General features: G+C 37.4%; 1 pseudogene; it reads right to left on the bottom strand.

The window, feature by feature from the left end:
* LOC107848418 overlaps nt 1-22,899 on the bottom strand; it is a 114,931-nt pseudogene that overhangs the window by 12,533 nt on the left and 79,499 nt on the right.

The following is a 22,899-nucleotide window of genomic DNA, read 5'->3' as shown; positions in this document are numbered from 1 at the left end:
TAATTAAAAAAAATCTAAATTTTTTCCTCTTCTTAGTTTTCCTCCTTGATATTGGAAAACAAGAAACACAATAAATTTGAAATTTCTTGATCTAAAGCAACCTCTTTTTTATTTTTTTTTACTAGAAAACTCTCAAGAATTATCAAGAATAGAACCTTGATAGAACCGCTCTGGTACCACTTGATAAGAATCGAGTTACGTTAATAAACAAGAAAATAATGCGAAAGCGAAAATACTAAGATTAAAGGCAAGAAATTAAATATAGACAAAATTGGAGAATAAAATCCCTAATTTCGAGGTTAAGTGCTAAGAACCCTAATTAATCTTAATATTCAAAATTAGCGGATTAAAACTAATTATGATACTAATAAAATCAATTCAAGAACTTAGATCAAAAGTGACCTAGACCCTTATTTTAAAGTAACTAAAGACAACAATTAGTATAAAACTAATCACCTTCTTTAATTAATTTTAATAGAAACCAAACATATCAAATTAAGAATTAATCTTACCTCCTAAAAGAATCATTCTTATAAGGTTGCAAGATAAAATCCCAAGTAGTCACACACAAAGGTGTAAATAAGAGAAACTCTCACTTAATAATAATGTTGTCTGATTGAAAATAACAAAATTTATCCCTCTATATAGGGAAAAAACCTATCCTAAATAACATGTGATTCAAATTCTACTTTTATGGAAATAAATAGATCTAGGAAACTTTAAATTAGGAAACTTTAAAACTAGGAAACTTTAAACTAGGAAAATAATATATAAAATAAATCCCGAATTTAATCAAAACTCATATGGCCCAATCGTGAAATATGTATAGCACTTAGCCCATGCTTCTCCATAATTCTTGAGCTCGTTCTTGGATTTTTCTTCCATCATAAGTATCTTCTTGATTCACATTGAAGCCCGTCAATCTTAATACAAATGGGTCATCTTGGATGCTATCACTATGTTTTCAGTGTCATATTCAACGAGGGCCATCATTGCAGCCACATCAGCGGACCTCTGACTGTCAGCAACCTGTAGTGTTTAAACAATAGAAGTAATAAAAAGTTTAAAAATTTCTTTTGGATGTAAGTGTATGAGAAACTAATTTTTGATAAAACCAACCTGAGCAGAAGGAGACATGAAGTGCTCACCACAACTGCAATTCTTTCTCCAGCGCGTCGGGTGAGATTGTCTGCAAATAAAGGTTCATATTCAGAAATTGTAATAGTTCCTACATTTGCCCCTCTACTTAGGATGACGACTCCATCTATATTAGCCACGAGCTGGATTCCCTTTACACTTGCTAATGGTTTCTTACTATAGATAAATGCTCCATGCAGGCAGTTTAGTGGTGAAGGAATGTCATCTGCAAAAACAGCTTCACCTGCAAAATCATCATATCATATCATCATTTTTATACCTAAAGTGGAAGCTTAAAGTTGGATTACCATTTTGCCCCTCCACTGAAACAAAATCTAATTAAATATCTTATCAAATACTAATATTATAATTAAATAATGAAAACAGGGATAGTTAAAAACAACAGAATTCATTGTCCTTTCATAAACGAAAAATTCACTATCTTCAGAATATGAAAAATCTAAAGAATTGGAAAAGGTAGTTCAATATGAACCAACTAATTGAATATGAATGCTCATTTTTCATTCATACATTTAAAGATGCATTAAAAGGAAATCTTAGAAAGTAAGAATTGCAAGTAAATAAATAGGGTGTGAAGTTAAGGCATTTTCTCAAATTCTTCTTTGATCTACTGATTGAGAAAAAAAAATAGTATTTCTAGAACCTAGAAAAGAATCGCGAGTTATTAATTATGCCTCTTTCGATTTTCTAGGCTTTAATTTGCTTAAGGTTTTTGATGCTTATTGTCACTCCTTTTGATTTGGGTATGTTGACGTTTTCCTATTGGCGATGGATGTGTGAGTTGAGCAAGTGTTTCCTCTGTAATTAAATTGCATGCATTTCTTGACTCACAATTGACTAAAGAAGATACATAAAGTTGCATTAAGGGTTGTCTATGCCTTTTGATATCTGAGCCAAATATTATATAAACATAATATGCAGATATATTTTGCATTGATAACTGAACTAACTAAAAACTTAATGATTATAATACTCCTAGTGTAAGTTTAAGTTGTCCTTGTCCACTTATATGCTATGTTGCTTGGACTCTCCAAAAGTATTGTTGAGCCAATATCGGATGCATCCAAACAATCCTTAAATATCAAAAAGCAAGAAGTGTCAAAGCCAGAAAAAATGTTATGAAACATTGGACTTAACATGTAAAAGGTGAAATAAAATAATATTAAAAGGTGAGAACAGTACAGCAGCTTGTATGGAATCTCCAACTTTCTTCATCGGTTCACCTACTGGATAGTACTCGGTACTTGATTCCACAACCTGATTAGCAGAAAAGAGTAGTGCTCGTTTTCTACCGACTAATGCAGCTATCATTACTACTTACCGAAACTTCATCAGCCGCGGTATCATTAATTCCACCAAGCAAACCACCAGAAATAGAAGAATGAACATCCGTGAAGGGATAAAGAAACTCAAAAACAAAATTGACAGCCAAGCTTGATCTGTTCTCAGGGTGTAAAGTGCCATCTTCTGGCACCACTGTTAGTTTGACTAATTTACGTGCGTCATATAAAACATGCACATTCAATATCTTCCCGTTAAGGTATTCCTCTACCTTTTTAGCCCTTGTTGCATGTTTTGTGCCATAATCACCAAATGCCAACTGGATATTATTTATCAGGATGTCATTCTGGCTGAGAGAAACATCAGCCTGGAAAGAAACATTTACATATGCCAATGCATTCCCATGAGGTGGTGGAGCAGCTCTATAGGTATCAAACAAAATCTGGAATGAGTTTGGAGAGAACTTTGATCTTTCTTAAATGGGATCCAAACACTTAGAAGCACAGTCCTTGAGTCTAGCAGTGGTCTTGATAATAACTCCTCTAGTGTGAGATTTTCAAGTCCATGAATGGTCATCAAGCTGACAGTAGCATAAAGCCCAAGAAACAATGTAGCGATATCCGAAGGAAAACCATTCTTCTGTGCCATAACCAAATTTCCTCCTATGCTAGCGGAGTTTCTAACAAACGATCTTCTCCATGTGGTAAGCCAGTTTTTCAGACACCAACTTCCCATATGAACCGAATTTGATTTTACTTTCCTCATTCAAGAATGAAATGAATTTAGCGATGGTCACAGTTGCTCCGACTTCAATGCCTGTCTGATCTTCATTGATGATTGAGGGTTCAGGAACATGCTTGATATCAACGTAATGATTATATCTCTGAGTTTCCTTATAATGAACAGAGCAGGTATTACCAACAACAAGTTTAAAGCTTGCATAACTTGCATCATTTTCCATCACTTTAGAGTTCAACAAGCTCCGTAGCTCCTCAATGGAAACAGGACTGTACCAAGGGTACCTTGAGGAGTCCAAATTCTTGGTGGATTCACGTTTCAAGAACTCGGGATATGTACTAAAATTCTTGGTTGGATCATAAGGAGGTAATTTACTTACTTTCGTTTCCTTGGAATCTCCCTTTTCCCAAAAAGAATTGATCCCCAAATCCTCTATATCAACATCAGCAACAAAAGTCTTGCATGCATCAGCAATGGGCCGGTACCCAGTGCACCGACAAAGGTTTGCCCTATAGTTTTTTCATCTTCAGATGAAGTAAGCTTAGAGAATCCTGGTGGTGGATCGGGCTTGTTTCCTTTATTGGCATTGACAAGAGCTGAAAAAATGACATACACATGCCAGGAGTGCAAAAGCCACATTGAGAAGCAGGGAAACCGGCAAACCTTCATGAATAGCATGAAAACCATCTCTGGTGTTCCCAAGGCCTTCACTTGTAGTAATTGAACAACCATTTAAACTGCAAAGAAGTGTAAGGCATGGACTCACACTAAAATCTTCAACCTTTTTAAGCTTTGGATCATACGTTGAGACCAGCACAACACAAGCCCCACAACCACCTGTAACCATACAATTGAGCATTTGAAAATGGAGCATCTATCACCCAGATACTGCATCAGATTAAAGACTTATGAATTAATATTTCATACAGTCTGAAACCAGTAAACAGGGAATACGATATCTCATTTAAGATGTATTATACATTGAAAAACTACAAAAGCTAGACGTTTTACTTCATTGTACCATAAAAGTAGTTCTATACTCCGACTGCAGAGGTTAAAAGAGTATGCAAATCGATTATATATGGTGAAACCTTAAACTCTATGTTTGCTATTGGAAATATACAACACTTAGGGCTAACTTAACTCCAAAAGCTAGCACATAAGGGGAGGAATGTTCAAGTCGATATAAACAAGCCACTAGTCCATTCCCCAACTAATGTGGGATTCTAACCCACTTTAACTCCACCTTTCATGCCCAGACCCAACTGGAGCATGGACTGGGACCCTAATAAAGATAGAACTAGCCCTGATACTTTATAAAGACATGGTACTTGGCCTTAACTCAAACCCAAAAAATTGGCTCAGGAAGGGAGGATTGCCCGATGATGGGTTAGCATTTTTATATTTTCTTAATTTCACCAACACTCAAGTTCTTATATGAACCATTAATCCATTCTCTATCCAATGTGGGACTCTAACCCATTCTAACACCCTCTTTCACACTGTAGTCCTTAACTGGAGTATGGACTAGAAGCTCAAATAGGATGCACCTGGCTCTAGTGTCATGTAAAGATATGCTACTTGGGTCTAACTCAACTTCAAAATCTATCTCGTGAGGAGAGAAATGCTCAAGTCCATATAATCAAACTACTAGTCCATTCCCCAACCAAATTTTATACTTGCATAGTAAAAAATTTAGTTATGCAGAGAAGCCAAAAAACCTCAACGGAATTCTTGATAAGTTATCATAAACCTTTTGGAGATGACTAAGAAAGTGTTACGTGATAAAAATGTGAGAAGGGTGTTTTAGTCATTTTCTACGATAGCAGTTACAAAAGGTTGTTAGAAGGTAGTTAAGAATTAGTTAATAAGTGAGGTCAGCTAACAACCAATAGGATATATGCTCTTACACTTTACAGTTGTATTAAGAGAGAAATCATTCTTCAATAATACTTCTATTCTTCTTGAATTCTTGAGAAATACTGTTTAGCTGTTTAGAGGTTATTCAACTCGTAGCTTCTTAGGCTTTATAGTAGAGTGCTTATCAAGTAGCACGTTACATTGGTCTCAGAGCCAGTTAGTCCTCAGAAAGTGACAATGCCGGCGAACACGACGAACACCAGAAACACAGAGTTACGGGGAGAGGTGGATGAATTACGCAAGCAAATCAGAGTTCAGGGTGATGCATTAGGGGAAATTCATCAGTTACTGGTAATAATGGCGGAGCGGTAGTCGTGAACCCCACCATCAGCGGAGGCGGCAGGTTTCGGGGTGAATGGGAGAAACGGAGGTCCGTTCAACAATAGCAAAAAATTTAATTTTGGGAACCCTAATTTTCAAAATGAGAGATTACAGAGGATCAAATTCCCCAAATTTTATGGAGAAGATATCAAAGGGTGGATGTACAAGGCAGAGCAATTCTTTGATTACATGTCGATACCGGAGGAGAAGAAGGTGCAAACAACGATGATTTACATGGAGAGCAAGACTCTTCAATGGCACCAGGCATACATGAAGGGGAGATTAGAAGTAGATCCTAATGATTAGAAGTTTGGGGATATCCAGCATGTCGATCCTTTGGGGGAGTTAGTGGCACTTAAACAAACAAGTGGTGTGCAAGAATTTTTGGACAAATTTGATGAGTTACAAAATCAGGTCGACATAACGGAAGAACAGTCGATCAACATATTCTTGGCAAATTTGAAACTGGAAGTGGAAGTTCAGGTAAGAATATTGGGGCCTCGAACATTGATAAAGGCGTATAATTAAGCGAAATTGGCGGAGCAGTCATTAAAGCTACAAATGGGTCACACACAGTCCTTGGTAAGGAATTCTAGACCATTACTCTCTAATCCATAAGCATTCTGGGGAAGTCAATCTAAGGGAGGAAGAAGTAGACAAGTAGACAATACCAAAGGGTTCATACCAAGGTACAAGAAGGGTATTAACTGCCGAAATTGATGAGAAAAGAGAAAAAGGCCTTTGTTAATGGTGTGATGAAAAATACACCCTCAATCACAAATGTAGTAAAAGGAAGCAATTGTTTATTTTGGAAATGGAAGAGGAGGACGAAGAACCTAATTGGGAAGATGCCATAGAGGAGGTGGAGCAGATGAAGGATTCTTCAATCCAAGCTCAGGTATCGATGCATGCCCTCAATGGGACTAGTGATTATAGGACTATGAGAGTGAAGGGGTCACTTAAAGGAAAACTGATCCATGTTCTTGTGGATTCTGCCTCAACACACAGTTTCTTGGACCTGACAATCGCTAAGAAATTAGGTTGCAAATTAAGTAGTGTTCAACCCTTTGCAGTTGTTGTTGGAGATGGTAGTAAGGTGCATAGTTCACTAATGAGTAGAGAGGTACACGGGAAAATGCAAGGAGTGGACTTTCGAGCTGATATGCTGGTTATTCCTTTGGGAGGGGTTGATATAGTGTTGGGAATTCAATGGTTGATTACATTAGGGGATATAAGGTGGAACTTTAGCCAGTTGAAAATGGAATTTCAGATGGGATCTAAAAAAATATCCTTAAGAGGCAGTCAACCGGGTTCATTTAAGGTAATAACAGATGTCAAGATGCAGAAGATATTGAATAAGATGGGACAAATAAACTTGATGTCGATGGCTTTTGTTCAGATAATTAAAGTGGGCGAAGGGCAAAAATTGGAAGAAGAAATGCCAGAGGAAGTACAAGCACTGTTAAAACAATATGAACTACTCTTTAGGGTTCCTACAGAACTACCCCCTCACAGGGAAACGACCACATAATTATTCTAAAGAAAGGCACCCCTCCAATCAATGTCAGGCCGTATAGATACGCTGCAATTCAGAATGATGAGATTGAAAAGTTGATAGCAGAAATGTTGCAAACAAGGGTGATAAGACCAAGTGTAAGTAGTCCCTTTTCTTCTCCTATTGTTATGGTTTGGAAGAAAGATGGCACTTGGAGACTTTGCATTGACTATAGGAAATTAAATGCTAACACTGTGAAGGATAAATTTCCCTTACCCTTTATAGAAGAGTTACTTGATGAACTGGGGGGTCAAAATATTTCTTAAAATTGGATTTGCGGTCGGGATATCACTAGATTAGAATGCATGAGCAAGACATTGAGAAGACAGCATTTAGATCTCATAATGGGCATTATGAATTTGTAGTTATGCCCTTTGGATTGACTAATGCCCCTCCACATTTCAGAGCTTGATGAATACCATATTTCATTCTTTTCTAAGGAAGTTCATATTGGTGTTTTTTGATGATATCCTGATCTATAGTTCCTCTTGGAAGGACCATTCGAGTCATATGGAAAAGGCTATCGAGGTGGTACAGGCCCACAAATTATTTGTCAAGCTAAGTAAATGTTCATTTTCTAAAACTGAGGTTGATTACTTGGGTCATATTATTACACAACAAGGACTAGTAGCTGACCCCAACAAGGTCAAAGTAATGAAGGAATGGCCTACTCCTAAATCTATTAAGGAACTCAGGGGCTTTCTTGGACTGACTGGGTATTATAGACGGTTTGTGAAGAATTATGGGATTTTAGCCAGACCTTTAACTGAACTTTTAAAGAATGAAAAGTTGGAGTGGTCTGATTCTATTACTGCTGCATTTGAAGCTCTCAAACAGGCAATGAGTACTACCCCTGTACTAGCCTTACCTGATTTTTCAAAAGAATTTGTAGTGGAGACGGATGCATCTGGATATGGGATTGATGCTTTTCTTATGCAAGATAGTCACCCATTAGCTTATATGAGCAAGGCCTTGAGTGATGCTCATCGGTCCTTGCCCGTTTATGAAAAAGAGATGCTTTCTATTGTGAAGGCAATTGAGAAGTGGAGGCCATACTTAATTGGGAGACATTTCATCATTAGGACTGAACATCAACCTCTTAAGTATCTCATGAAGCTTCGAATATCCGCCCCAATTTAACAAAAATGGGTTGCCAAGTTGATGGGATGTGACTACACCATAGTTTACAAATATGGGAAGGAGAATTTAGCTGCAGATGCCTTGTCTAGGTGTCCTACCTCCCCTGCACTACACCTACTAACCACTACCATCACTTCTGAATTTTAAGATAGGGTCAAGACATCATACACCTCTGATAGTCACTTGTCTCAATTGGTGTACCAGTTGCAGCATAAACCCTTATCCCACCCACTCTATATGTTGACAAATGGGGTATTATATAGAAGAGGGAAGATTATGGGTCCTTCTCTTAAGCAAGATATTCTAAATAGCTTACATGATAGTTCTGTAGGGGGCACTCGGGTATATCCGCAACACTCTTTAGAATCAATAAATTATACTATTGGAAAAAAGATGAAAAGAGATATTTACACTCATGTGAAAAGGTGCGACATTTGTCAGAAGTGTAAAGGTGAAAATGTGAGATACCCTGGGCTGTTACAACCCCTTCCTGTCCCAGATAAAGTATGGAAAGACATAAGCTTAGACTTCATTGAGGGTATACCTAAAGTCCACAACAAATCCATCATTTTTGTTGTAGTGTGCAAACTTAGTAAGTACACTCACTTCATGTGTTTGAGCCATCCTTACACTGCTTCAGTTGTGGCTCAAGTATTTCTGGATAATATGTACTTATTGTATGATCTACCACACACGATTGGTAGTGACAGAGATATAGTTTTCTTGAGTAAGTTCTGGCAGGCATTGTTTGATGTACAGGGAGTCCAGCTTCATCACTCTTTAGCATATCATTCTCAGTCAGATGGATAAACTGAGGCTATAAACAAATGTGTAGAAGGATATCTGAGATGCATGTGCAGTGACAGACCCAAAGAGTGGGTTCAGTGATTACCCCTTGCCGAATGGTGGTACAGTACCACTTATCATTCTGCTATCAAACTGAATCCTTTTGAGGTTCTTTATGGTCAGAAACCCCTACCCATTTATCCTATATTCCCCATATCTCCTTGGTTGATACAGTTGATAGAAGCTTACTAGCCAGAGAATACACTATTCGACTCTTAAAGCATTATTTGTTACAGGCTCAAGACAGGATGAAAGCACAGGCTGACAAGAACAGGTGTGACAGAGTTTTTTCTATTGGTGATAGTGTGTTTCTTAAACTCCAACCCTACAGACAACTATCTCTTAAGAGTCATGTTTACCACAAGTTGAACCCTAAGTATTTTGGTCCTTTTGTTGTGCTCAAGAGGATTAGCTTTGTTGATTATCGCTTGCAGCTCCCTTCTTCGGCCAAGATTCATGATGTTTTTCATGTCTCTCAGTTAAAGAAGTACACTGGTGACACACCTGCTATTCCAATCTTCCTGTCACTCTTTCTCCTTATGGTTATGTGGTGTTAGAACCAGAGGCTATTCTTGAAACGAGATCCATCAAGAAAGGGAATAGTGAGATCCTCCAGCCCTTGGTAAAATGGTTTAATTGCCCTTCCGAAGACAGCTCTTGGGTTTATGATGCTTCCCTTCATCAACAGTTTCCACAACTTAGTCCTTGAGGCCAAGGACTCTTTTGGAGGGAGTATTGTTACGTGATAAAAATGTAAGAAGGGTGTTTTAGTCATTTTCTGTGATAGCAGTTACAAAAGGTTGTTAGAAGGTAATTAAGAATTAGTTAATAAGTGAGGTTAGCTAACAAACAATAGGATATATACTCTTACACTTTACAGTTGTATTAAGAGAGAAATCATTCTTCAATAGCTAACAAACAATAGGATATATACTCTTACACTTTACAGTTGTATTAAGAGAGAAATCATTCTTCAATAATATTTCTATTCTTCTTGAATTCCTGAGAAAAACTATTTACAGTAGCCTTGACAAATAGTAGAAAAACTATTTCTATTCTTGTCAAGTAGCATGTTACAGACAGTACTCTAGAATTTGTCAAATTTCTTGAAAAGCACGGAGACGAAGCAAAGGCAACTTTTGCCACAAGAACACAACTTAAAGGAATCAATAGCTTCAAAAAAATTTTATGTATTAACACCAAAAACAAACATATAGTACACCCTAGGAAGGTAGAATCATGAGCTCTCTAGTTCAAATTCCAATGCAAACAAACACAGTGAGCTGATTTCTTCTCATATGTTCAAGTGTTCATGGACAGAGTTACCGATATATGTACTAGTGGGAGGTAGAATCTACTTGTGGAATTATTCAAGGACCATACAATCAGGCCCCAAACAACACTGTAACAGCCAGCTTATTATTTTCTTTTTAATGAAGGGTTAATTGGTAATTATAAACAATTATTAATATTAATTAAGAAATTAAAAGGGGACAATTCAAGAGAATTTTTCAGTTTCACGGTACTAGGGCTATATATATGATCTTTTATCCATGGAAAAACAAAAAGAAAGAGTGTACCAAAAAAAAAAGAGATAAACTGAGAGTATCTACATGGTGTTGGCAGGCATCTTCGTGAAGTGATAAGGTATGAATTCATTTGTAGTTTTGGCATAGAATTTTGGAAAAGTAGTAAATATTGTATGTTTGATCTTCTTCATGGTGGTAATAGTCTGCTGCTGCAGTAACTAATATATGTGTATATGTTTGAGATTTTCATAAAGTGATGTTTGTAACATTCTTTGTTACTGTGAGGGTAAAAATTGATTACTGTAAGGGTAGAATTCAACCAATCCAGCCATTCTTTGCTACTCTAAGGGAAACAATAATGTTAAGGCAATAATTGATTAGTGATGAGAGAAATGGTTGGCGCAGGAATCGTTTCCTAAGAGTAGAAATTTAAATAGTGAAGTTATTGACATTATGGGTTAGAAATCATTGGTTATTATGTTGACATTTTTGTTTTGGCAGCCTTCTCTTATTAAATTATCCTTAATTCATGGATAATGATGTGAGATATTAAGGTTTAGCATTAACCTTGAACAGTAAGGATATTGGAATTTGACCCCGAATAATATAATTGATATCGTTATTTAATATTTTTGCACAGATTGAAGCCATTGAAGGCTATTTGGTTGGCGTTCTACGCATAGTGAGGTTTGGAACTTGTTGTTAGCAATGTAAGTGAGACTTTAAGATTTGATGCTTTCTTTTCAAATTTGCATTGTAAAAATTATGTTTTTCTGCTTAGTCCATGTGCAGGAACAAGCATGCGACTTGGTAGAATGGGTGGAATTGATTATTTGTGGATATGTATTTGTAAAGTTTGGTGAGAGTTGTTTAGTTATAATAAGTGAGGTTATGTAGGTGTGCTAAACATATTTTTTGTCACTGTCGTTATAGTCTTTAGGGGCATACATAGCTGCCATAATATGTTAGGGGCATTACTTATGCTGCCGTAATATGTTAAGGGAATTACTTATGCTACCGTAATATGTTAGGGGCTTTAACTATGCTGTCGTAATATGTTAGGGGCTTGTACATGCTACAGTATTAGACTTTTTGAGGCATTATATATGCTGTCGTAAACTTGTCGGGGTGCTAGGCCGATCACCTTCACTGCTGTTTATGACAAGTCATTAGTTTGGATTGAGTTGAGATATAGGATGACATTTTTGAACTTTCTTTGGATCTTATTGACATTACTTTGTGAGAGACATTATGTACATATTATCTGTGTATTTATATTTTCTAATACTTGTTCCAGGGGTATTAAAGAAACCAGGTTGAGGATCTTACTAGATTATATTTAAATAGCTCGCTCCTTACTTGCATACGTACAGATATGATTGTAGAGAGGGTGGCTCGTGGTTGACTGTCTTTATGTGTAGATTTTGTCGCTAAGTTGAGCCTTCGCATTGTTCGTGAAGGTTGTTATTCATCTTTAGTTATTTTTAGCTTGTGTTTCCTTTTGTTGGGTTTGTATGCCCAAACGTTGAACTCATGTAACTCTATTTAGATTCTTCATGAGCTTCGTGTGGGACTTGGGTTAGAGATTTGTTATCTAAACTATTGTTGTTTTAATAAATCGCTATGCGGTATCTTGTTGGATAATTACCATGCGTTAATGATTATTTCTTGCATGTGGAGTTGTATATGTTTTCATCTTAGTGTTTCTACATATTTTGAATGTATAGAAAATTGGTTCTTCCGGCAAGTGGTGTTGTCGGGAGTCAGTCACACCTAGGTGTTATTTTGGAACGTGAAAAAGTTGATATCAGATCATAGGCTTTAGGTCCCGGGTCATGGAGCAGTCTTTAGTAGATTCTTGGTCAGGGGTATGTAGGCACCCATACTTCTGAACTTAAGGCTGCAGAACATCTAGGAAGTTTCCCTTTTTTATTCATTATTCATGCGTTAAGTTGAATTAAGTCTATTCTTTAAATATTATTTCATAGATGGTTAAGAGATGTGGTTCTTCCTCTGCTAGTCGATCTAATGCACCTGTTAGATGTGGTGTTAGACAGGATCTTACGCGTCGTGGTGGTTGAGTTGGGTCTCATCCAACTAGGCCTCGAACTAGGATGCAGACCGGTGCTCAGCCTAGAGTTCGGAATGGGGGCCAGCCCAAAGTTATGGCTTCTGAGCAAGCACAGGACCAAGTTCATCGACATGCTCCAGCAGCAGTGCTAGTTGCTGCACCTACTTTAACATTACCTTCAGACGTAGTTGAAAAAATGTTGAATGTACTAAAGGCATTGGTGCCTAATCAGGGTCAAACTCTAGCTCCTCAGGCTACTTTGTAGATGCAAGAACAAGTTCAGTTGAATATTGCAACCTCTCAGGCACCTCTACCCATTGATTATTCAATTGTAGCAGTAGGGCAACCCATGGCTCTGAAGAATTTCATAGATCTTAAGCCACCATAGTTTGATGCCACACCATCTTCTGTTGAGCCTCAAAAATTTCTAGATCGTTATGAGAAGATACTGACTACTTTGGGGCTGAAGGAGATGCGTGGTGTAGAATTACCACTTTTCTATTCTCAGGGTCTCCCGAGGCATGGTGGATTTTCGTTTTGAGGGGAAGACAAGCAACTGTACCACCGATCACTTGGTTAGAGTTTTCAGCTATATTTTTGGATAGATTTATTCCTTTGATCAAACAAGACGACATAAGGTGAGAGTTTAATAAGTTATGACAGGGATCCATGACAGCCACTGAGTACAAATCTAAGTTTACTGAGTTGTCCAGGTATGTTCTATCTTTTGTTGTAGATCAGAGGAAGAAAGTAAGACATTTTGTGGATGGACTTAAGGATCGTTATTGTTGTCCAGTGATACACAAAGTGCGTAACAGATCCTATTCTAAGGTGTTTGGGACTGCTCTCTGTTCTGAGTCTAATTATTAGATGAAAAGGATTAATCAAGAAAATAAGAAGACATGTAACTCAGATAGGTTTAGTCATGCTCTATTTGGGAGAAAGAGTGGTTTTTATCATGGACAGTCTAGGCCTAAACAGTCAGAGTCAGTGGGCCAATCATCAAGGAATAGTTATCCAGCTAGACAGGGACAACAACAGCAGATTCAGAGGAATGATAGCAGTTTCTTTCAATTCGAGCAACATTCAAAATGTTCCAATTGTGGCAGAAATCATAGTTGATGTTGTTTTGGAGTTGGCGGTCCTTGTTATACTTGTGGTGAAATAGGGTACATTGCTAAGTTTTGTCCTAAGAAAGTTACTGGGTTTACTCAAACTACTCCTCAGGTGCAGAGTCATACTCAGCTAGCTAGGATCGCTCCACAGGTACTCATGGACAGGGTCGACAGGGTACTTAGGTTCCCAGATAGCAGATAGACCATCGAGATTTTTTGCTATGGCTAGATAGGACATCGAGGCATCTAATGCAGTGGTCACAGGTATTATCACTGTAAACTCTCATGAGGCTTATTCTCTTATTGATCCTGGTTCTACATATTTGTATGTATCCCTATCTTTTTCTTTATTCTTCGAGAGAAGGATTGAGACTTTTGTAGAGACATATATCATTACGACCCTAGTAGAGGAGACCTTATCAGTGGATAGAGTTTATAGAGATTATGTGATATCTGTTCAGGGTAAGGACATCATAGTTAATCTACTTGTGTTGCCAATTACTGATTTTGATGTGATTATGGGTATGAATTGGTTGGCATTATGTTACGTTTTGGTTGATTGTTATGCTAAGCTTATACATTTTGATATTCCTGGAGAACCACCTTTAGTTTGGAAAGGTATAACTCCCGTGACTCAAAGGAAGATAATATCCTATGTAAAAGCCTGTTGAGTGATTAACCATGGTTGTTTGGGTTTTATTGCTACCGTTCATGACACTCAAGAAGACAAAGTTTCTATAAATAATGTTCCCATTGTTTGGGAGTTTATTGATGTGTTTCCAGATGATTTACCTGGGTTACCTCCGATGCGAGAAATTGAGTTCAACATTGATTTAGTGTTAGGGACTTAACCTATCTCTATTTTACCTTACCGTATGGCTCCTACTGAGTTGAGGGAATTGAAGGTTCAACTTCAGGAATTTCTTGATAAGGGATTCATCAGGACTAGTGTGTCACCTTGGGGTGCACCTGTGTTATTTGTGAAAAACAAAAATGGCACGATGAGAATGTACATTGACTATATGCAGTTAAATAAGGTAACAATCAAGAATAACTATCCTTTGCCCCGAATTGATGATCTGTCCAATCAGTTATAGGATGCTACTCACTTTTCTAAAATTGACTTGAGATCGGATTATCATCAGATGAGAGTCAAGGTTGAAGATATCACTAAGGCGGCTTTTCGGACCAGGTATGGGCATTTTGAATTTTTAGTGATGTCTTTTGGACTGAACAATGCACCTGCAACATTTATGGACCTCATGAACGGGGTATTAAAGCTGTATTTAGACCAATTTATTATTTTGTTCATTGATGACATTTTGGTTTACCCTCAGAGTGAGGTAGAACATGAACAACACTTGAGAGTTGTGCTGTAGACACTTAGAGAACACAAGTTATATGCCAAGTTCTCAAAGTATGAGTTTTGGTTGGGAATAGTTTCCTTTTTTGGGCATGTAGTGACAAGAGATAGGATTCATGTTGATCCAAAGAAGATTGAAGCAGTTCGAGGTTGGCCTCAACCTAGTACTGTTATAGAGATACATAGTTTCTTGGGGCTAGCTAATTATTATAGGACGTTTGTGGAAGGTTTATCCAAGGTAGCTTCTCCATTGATGCGCTTAACTCAAAAAGGTGTGGTGTTTCAATGGTCAGATGAATGCGAAGAAAGTTTTCAGAAATTAAAGACGACATTAATTTTGGCTACGATTTTGACCTTATCTACGGTAGAGGGTGGTTTCACTATTTATTGTGATGTATCTCGAAATGGGTTGGGTTGTGTTTTAATGCAGAATGGTAAAGTGGTGGCATATGTTTCTCGACAGGTAAAGGTCCATGAGAATAATTATCTGACTAACGACTTAAAATTGGTTGTGGTTGTATTTTCCCTCAAGATCTGGCGTCACTATCTTTATGGTGAGCCGTGTGAAATCAACACTAATCATAAGAGTTTGCAGTACTTATTCAAGCAAAAAGATCTGAATTTGAGACAACGACGGTGGTTAGAGTTTGTCACGACCCAAATCAGGGCCTGGCCGTGACGAGTATTTCGAACCATAGAGGCCCGAAACACCCCTATCTGTCTGGTAATCATGCACCTAAATTCATATAATCAAAGTTATGCGGAAGAAACACAATATAACGGAAACATGGTGAAGAATCATATGAAAACAATAATGGGGAATAATGTCCCACAATCTCAATCAACATCTTAAAAATCATCTGCGAAATCTCTACTACATGACTGAAACAAGTAACTATCTGAAAACTGGGACAAGGCCCCCAGCAGGACCAAAACTAATATAAGATAAAAGGACTGCAGGACATAAGACCTTCCGAAACATAGAAGGCTCACCACTTGTCTCTACAACTCTATCTGAAAGATCTACTGGTTCTCTTGACCCCTAGACTGGGCCTCTGAACCTGAGAGGTTGGAGAGGGAAGGGGGTCAGTACAAAAGTACTGGCACGCAGAGATATCAAAGCAAAATATAATATTTTTACAAAATATAGTTGAGAGCCATTATAAAGCAATTTCGTATCAAACCTTTTGAAAGCACATGGGTGTAATGCAATAGTTTTTCTCATCAATAATGAAATGCAACTGAGCTAGGTGGAATACCCTACATAATTTACACCAACTGTCAAACCTCGGTTGCCGCCGAGATTAGAGTATAAGTGAGGGAGAGACACTCAAGACCACACAGCATGGTGTCTCGACCCAATGATAGTGCCCAAGATCACTTGGCTTGAGCTCCTACCTATAGTCCCAATTTGGGAATGACATAAAGTCAAGTACACAGATCGCTTAGACTGGTACCAATATTCCGTGTCAGCAAACACGTTATTCTAGCGATGAGCCCTTGTGTCTCAAATGCCTTCTTCGGGCATCCACCTTTCTCATGTAAAATCAATGCATTCAAATTTCATTTAAATTTTTCAATCACATATCATATTTTTGAAGGGTATCGTCATACCCGACTTGTAAGTCATCAATGTCACATCCACATATGCATAATCATGTAAAAACCAAGCTGCTTCATCATTTACAAATGGTGAACAATATTTATTTCAAATTCATTCTCTCTTTTGTAGATCACAATATAATATGGAGTATTGAAACATTATCATGGGAATTTAAAAACAATTTATCATTCATATTTATCAACTTCCATGGAAAATTGCAAATCACATATGCATGGTTTCAACCATTGAAATATATAGGCAAACAATTCCCATGACATAAAGAAAGGGACCTAGAAATCATATTGTAAGCAAGATATTAACTTTTGATTGAAAACCCCCATTTAAAAGCATGCATGTTCATAAAACTACACCAATGAGATTTTTGGATAACCCCACGTACCTCTATTTCCAAGGAAAATAGATGTTTCTTGAAGCTTGCGGATTGGTGATTCCGAATATGTAATTATCTTTGAAAACCTACTGTCAAATCTTGAACTATTTGGATTTTTATGTTTGAAAACCTAAGGAGAATCTTGAGCACTTTTGATGAAAGAATATGTATTTTGGGGTCCTTGGAACTAAATCTCGTGTTTTAGGGCTAAGGGTGGAAAAGGACCACTTTGTCCTCAACACGGAGTGTTTAAATCACTAGAATTCCTTACATAGGCACCGGCCATCCCATTTCCTATGTTCACATAGGCGCCGCCTAGGATATCGCCTATTTTTACATAGGCTCCGCCTAGGCTATCGCCTATTCTTTCCAGTGGTCATGGGCGATTGGTTAGGCGTCGCTTATCACTTTGAAAGGTCATAACTTCTTGCTCGGGTGTCGGATTTTAGCCAAATTGGTATCGTTGGAAAGCTAACTCGAATACCTATCATTTGGCACATAGTAGGTTCCCTAATTCGACATATACAGAGAGTTATGATCAAAGGAAACTGACACACTTTACAACGTCCACTAAAACTTAGTCGATCAAAATAGTTTCGACTCGTCCTGAGTTGTAGGGCCTATATGGTCTAAATTCAACCTTGAGTGGATTTCACATGCTAAACGATAATTGACATGCCGTATTGGCATAGGATTTTATGGCTTCAAGATTAACAACGCATCAAAATTATGGTCTATATTGTAGCATGAATTGCGGGGTGTTACATTATATCCCCCTTGGGATGATTCATCCTCGAATGATGGGTAAGAACATATTAAAGCTTAGAGGTATGGAATAACACAGACACGACATGTCCTCTAATAAAGAATACACTGATCTGAAACATGACCATAATGGCTGGAACTACTGATGTTCTGAATTCTTATATCGGACATGCAAATCTGATGCATGGAATACACGACTGAAGCTACTCATAAGCTGAATTTTCATAATGAACATGCATACCTGATGCATGGATTTGTTACTGATTTGTTCTCATGAAAGCAGAACTGAATACACTGATAGGCTAAACTTTTTCTATTGAACATGCATTTCTAATGCATGCATATCTGACTGAACTGACGTACGAACGTATGATTGAATACGCAATAACAATTGGTGCGGAACTTGTAATAGGAATTTATGCATGCAGCTGAATGGGGTATCTCCCCCTTGGGACCTTGTCCCTCTATGAATGTTCAATTCACTAAAATACTTGGAAAACTGAGGCGATGCACAGGGCACCTACGAATTGAATCATGACTGAACATTTGGAATCTGAATTTAATGCATGATGCATGAACTGGGCTATACTCGTAACTAATGGTATACTCTATCTTGGAATAGTAGCATGTCTGAGATTTCGATTAGCATGAATAAGTGCAAAGACGAGAAAACAAGTCATGCGAATCTGACTGCTAAACTGACTTATTGGCCATACAGACTGAATTATACTACACCCTCATACTTAACTGGAGTATTCTCTTCAACACTCTCTCTAAGGAAGCTCTAGCAGTAATAGGGAGCCATGCATCTTGGGTACGGATTGCACAAGACATCCAACTAAGGAAATCACAACATTGACACTACTCTGCAGTCTAGAATATAGACATATAACTCCTAAATTAGGATAGAATTTTTAGACCTTTGGCAATACAACTTCTTACTTTCAGGCTTAGCGCACTTCCCGAATATCCCTTAACTATACTATTCCCTATAAATATGATATTCATTCAATTCAGCTTAAATTTCTTATATGAGCATTGACAAATTTTTCTACTAATGTCTAAAATAGCTTAATCCTTACCCCACGATCAAGCCTAACTCTAAGTCACAAAAATACAACATGCTACACCATGCTATTATTCTAAACCATATGATGCCACCTTCTATACCTCTTTTAAAGATCACATTCTAAGCATAACATGCCTTACCACTTCAATGACTACTCTGAACTCTTAATATGAAGTCGCTAATGCATATTGCGACCTTCCACTACAATCCCAAAACGTCATTCAAGCCTATTTTATAACCACATGTTTACTTCAAGGCAACCACCCATAAATACATACTTCACATAATTTCTAAACTATTGTCAATATAACTCCCACGCGCTACCTTAAAACATACACACAAACTTTTTCACTAAACATCACATATATCAAAGATTGGCCCCAAATCTTACTTCATACTTATGGCCTTATCTAAACAAACATACTATGATCTTCCATCAGCAAGAACATTTACATCATCACCACTATCATTGCATAGGGAGGGTCACTAAAAGGTTAAAACATAAGATCCTGAAGCATGAGAAGATTTTTATACGGGACTGAGAATACTATAAAGAGTGAGTACATGCGTCATGAGTTGCATGACCTCAACTAGAGTTCCTAACATAAGGAATGTGATTCCGACTACTTGAATGAACTAGAACTCATTATCTTGGAACTGGAAGAGTACGTGACTCTCTATCATATACAGGAATCACGAACTATGATCACGGAACTGAAACGTAAAGCTTGAGTAGGAATTGGGATCACTGAAAAATACTAAGATAAGAATGGGTTGAGTCTCACCCTCACTTTCTGACGTTCTAAATCATACTACATCACTACTAGAATCTGAGAGCCTTACTTGGTCATTCGTTCTGTCATCCCTCCCTTAGCTTCAAGTCATTATCTAGAGTTTGGGAGATCCTTTACCAGATTCTAACTGAACTACACTTACTGTACTCTAGGGTCTGAAAAAAAATAACAATACATGTATATCATAGAACTTAGCCCAAATGACTACCTTCCGGGATACACTCTATCTTTCTCTAGCAACCAATAGTCATAGTATAATGCTTGCACACTTATTCTATCAGTTTAACCTTCAAAAGTCAAGCTTAGATACTAACACTTAACATGGATATCACCAAGCCGTTGATGAACCATATCTCTTTCCACAGAGCCTAACACTATTGCGACTCTAAATTTATATCCCTCTACTATGAGAATCAAGATCACCTCAAAAGGCCCAACACTATCAATCAAAATACCTTAACATGGCTATTTAGATCACCATGTACCATCTAACTAGTCTTTCTCTACTTAACAATTCAATGGTACCACTAGCCACACACAACAAGTAATAGCCTTAGAAAAATGCCGCAACCTCATATGACCTTAGGCATACTTCTACATCATACATACAATATCATACACCACTACGAATCAAATAAACTTACTCTATTGCATGCACCATTTAAGTCTATTAGATCACTTCTATACAACTAGTATTCATTAACCAAGAAATCTTCATATCCACCTTCATGGACATCAACTGTTCAAACTTAATATCTAGTGCTATGCATGGTTTACAACCCAACCTTACATGAAATTTTCACTTGGAAACTATGAAATAAACATCACGAAACACTAGTGCACTAGAACTTCATAACCACAATAATTGATCATGACCTAACGGTTTTCCTTATCATAATCCATTAGCATGTACTATTTCAGCACATCAAGCCTACTAATTTAATCCCACAAAATATGCATCATCAAGCTCGTGCCACTATTTACCACCACACCATTTAAATTCAAGCCTATAGTTTAGTATCAATCATTTACCACCAATGAAGAATGCAACATAATATAAATATACTAATCCATCAAATTGGGACATTCTACCCAAATATCTCGAAAATCTACTACATACCTTCTCACAAGTAGCACTAGTTTACAACTACCAATGAAAAGAGGGTCAAGGGGGTTAAAGCGTCATAATAGACATGGTCAACCTTATCCTTATATTATAACCCTGTACAATTGTATCTACTTATACTGCTTTCTCACATCATAATTACTTACCCAAGTGTACATTTATACTACCTTCAAAGTCCACAACAACCATGAGTCTATACTTATAACCTACTGGCTAATCTGGCCCTTTTTATACTTCAAGCAAGGATAATTCACCTAGCCTAATAACTCCTTCTCTATCTTCTACTAATAAACTAACACACAAGGATGAATCGCTTCATTACCAACTCTATCTCATGCAAAAAGATTCAGCTATACATATATTCAACCAACACAAGAACAACACGTTGAACGACAAATTGCTAGTGAATCGAAATAGGCCTCGCATGGCTTCACTAGAATTTGATTTTTTTGTGGTTTGAACAATAAAATAAGAAGAATGAGTAGGCAACTATGCTAGTGAATTGAAAGAGCCCCACACAGCTTCACTAGACTTTTTAGTTTCACCAACACGATGATAAAATATTTTCAAGAGATAGAAAATTGTCACACAAACATTCCATAATCTGAGAATAGACATCTTACTTTGTATAGATAAAAAAAATCTGAGTCAAATACTACCCCCACAGATTATCATACAATCCACACACGCTACTTGCTACCAATAGGTCATGACACCGACACTTTAAATTATACTACTATTTGAGTGGATATACAATTCCAACACTTTTACTACACATCTTTTCCCTTAAGTATGACATCTGCAATATAAATTTCTGAAAAGGGCTGAATATACTCAATATAGAAGGCTGAAAAGCACGATTTCGTGAAGATCAAGGTTCACAATAGAACCCATACACTCTGAAACAATAACGGAATCTTCTCAAGTCCTTGCACAATTTTAAGATCTTATATGACACGATCCAAAGGGGCAATACCATTTAGACTTTAAACTTCTGCACTTGATTCACCCCAAAAATGTGACGGGTCTGAGAACATCAGAGTAAGGAAAGAATTTGGGATGATTTTACTTTTATATGGACGTCACCATAGCACAAATTAGAGTATGAAGGAGGAACATTCTGACTCTGTTGCACGAACTAGAACATGAAGAAAGAGAGACATTCCTAAACGTCTTGTAGACTCCTGCTTATAAGTGTGGCACGCTACACACCCATAATCAAGACTTTACCCGATGTGATTTCGCAAATACCCTAGGACCATGAACTGTGTTTTGATACCAAGTTTGTCACGACCCAAACCAAGGCCTGGCCGTGATGAGCACTTCGAACCATGGAGGCCCAAAACACCCCTATCTGTTTGGTAATCATGCACCTAAATTCATATAATCAAAGTAATATGGAAGAAACACAATATAATGGAAACATGGTGAAGAATCATATGAAAACAATAATGGGGAATAATGTCCCACAATTTTAATCAACATCTTAAAAATCATCTGCGAAATCTCTACTACATGACTGAAACAAGTAACTATCTAAAAACTGGGACAAGGCCCCAGCAGACCCAAAACTAATATAAGATAAAAGGACTGCAGGTAATAAGACCTTCTGAAACATAGAAGGCTCACCACTTGTCTCTGCAACTCTTTCTGAAAGATCTACTGGTTCTCTTGACCCCTAGACTGAGCCTCTAAACCTGAGAGGTTAGAGAGGGGAGGGGGTCAACACAAAAGTACTGGCATGCAGAGATATCAAAGCAAAACATAATATTTTTACAAAATATAGTTGAGAGCCATTACAAAGCAATTTCGTATCAAAACCTTTTGAAAGCACATGGGTGTAATGCAATAGTTTTTCTCATCATTAATGAAATGAAACTGAGCTAGGTGAAATACCCTACATAATTTACACCAACTGTCAAACCTCGGTTGCCGCTGAGATTAGAGTATAAGTGAGGGAAAGACACTCATGACCACACAACATGGTGTCTCGACCCAATGATAGTGCCCAAGATCACTTAGCTTGGGCTCCTAGCTATAGTCCCAATTTGAGAATGACATGAAGTCAAGTACACAGATCGCTTAGCCTGGTACCAATATTCTGTGTTGACAAA

Source organism: Capsicum annuum, chromosome 11 (assembly GCF_002878395.1).
Source record: "Capsicum annuum cultivar UCD-10X-F1 chromosome 11, UCD10Xv1.1, whole genome shotgun sequence".
In the NCBI taxonomy this organism is placed as follows: Eukaryota; Viridiplantae; Streptophyta; class Magnoliopsida; order Solanales; family Solanaceae; genus Capsicum; species Capsicum annuum.
This window is presented reverse-complemented; position numbering and strand designations above follow the sequence as displayed.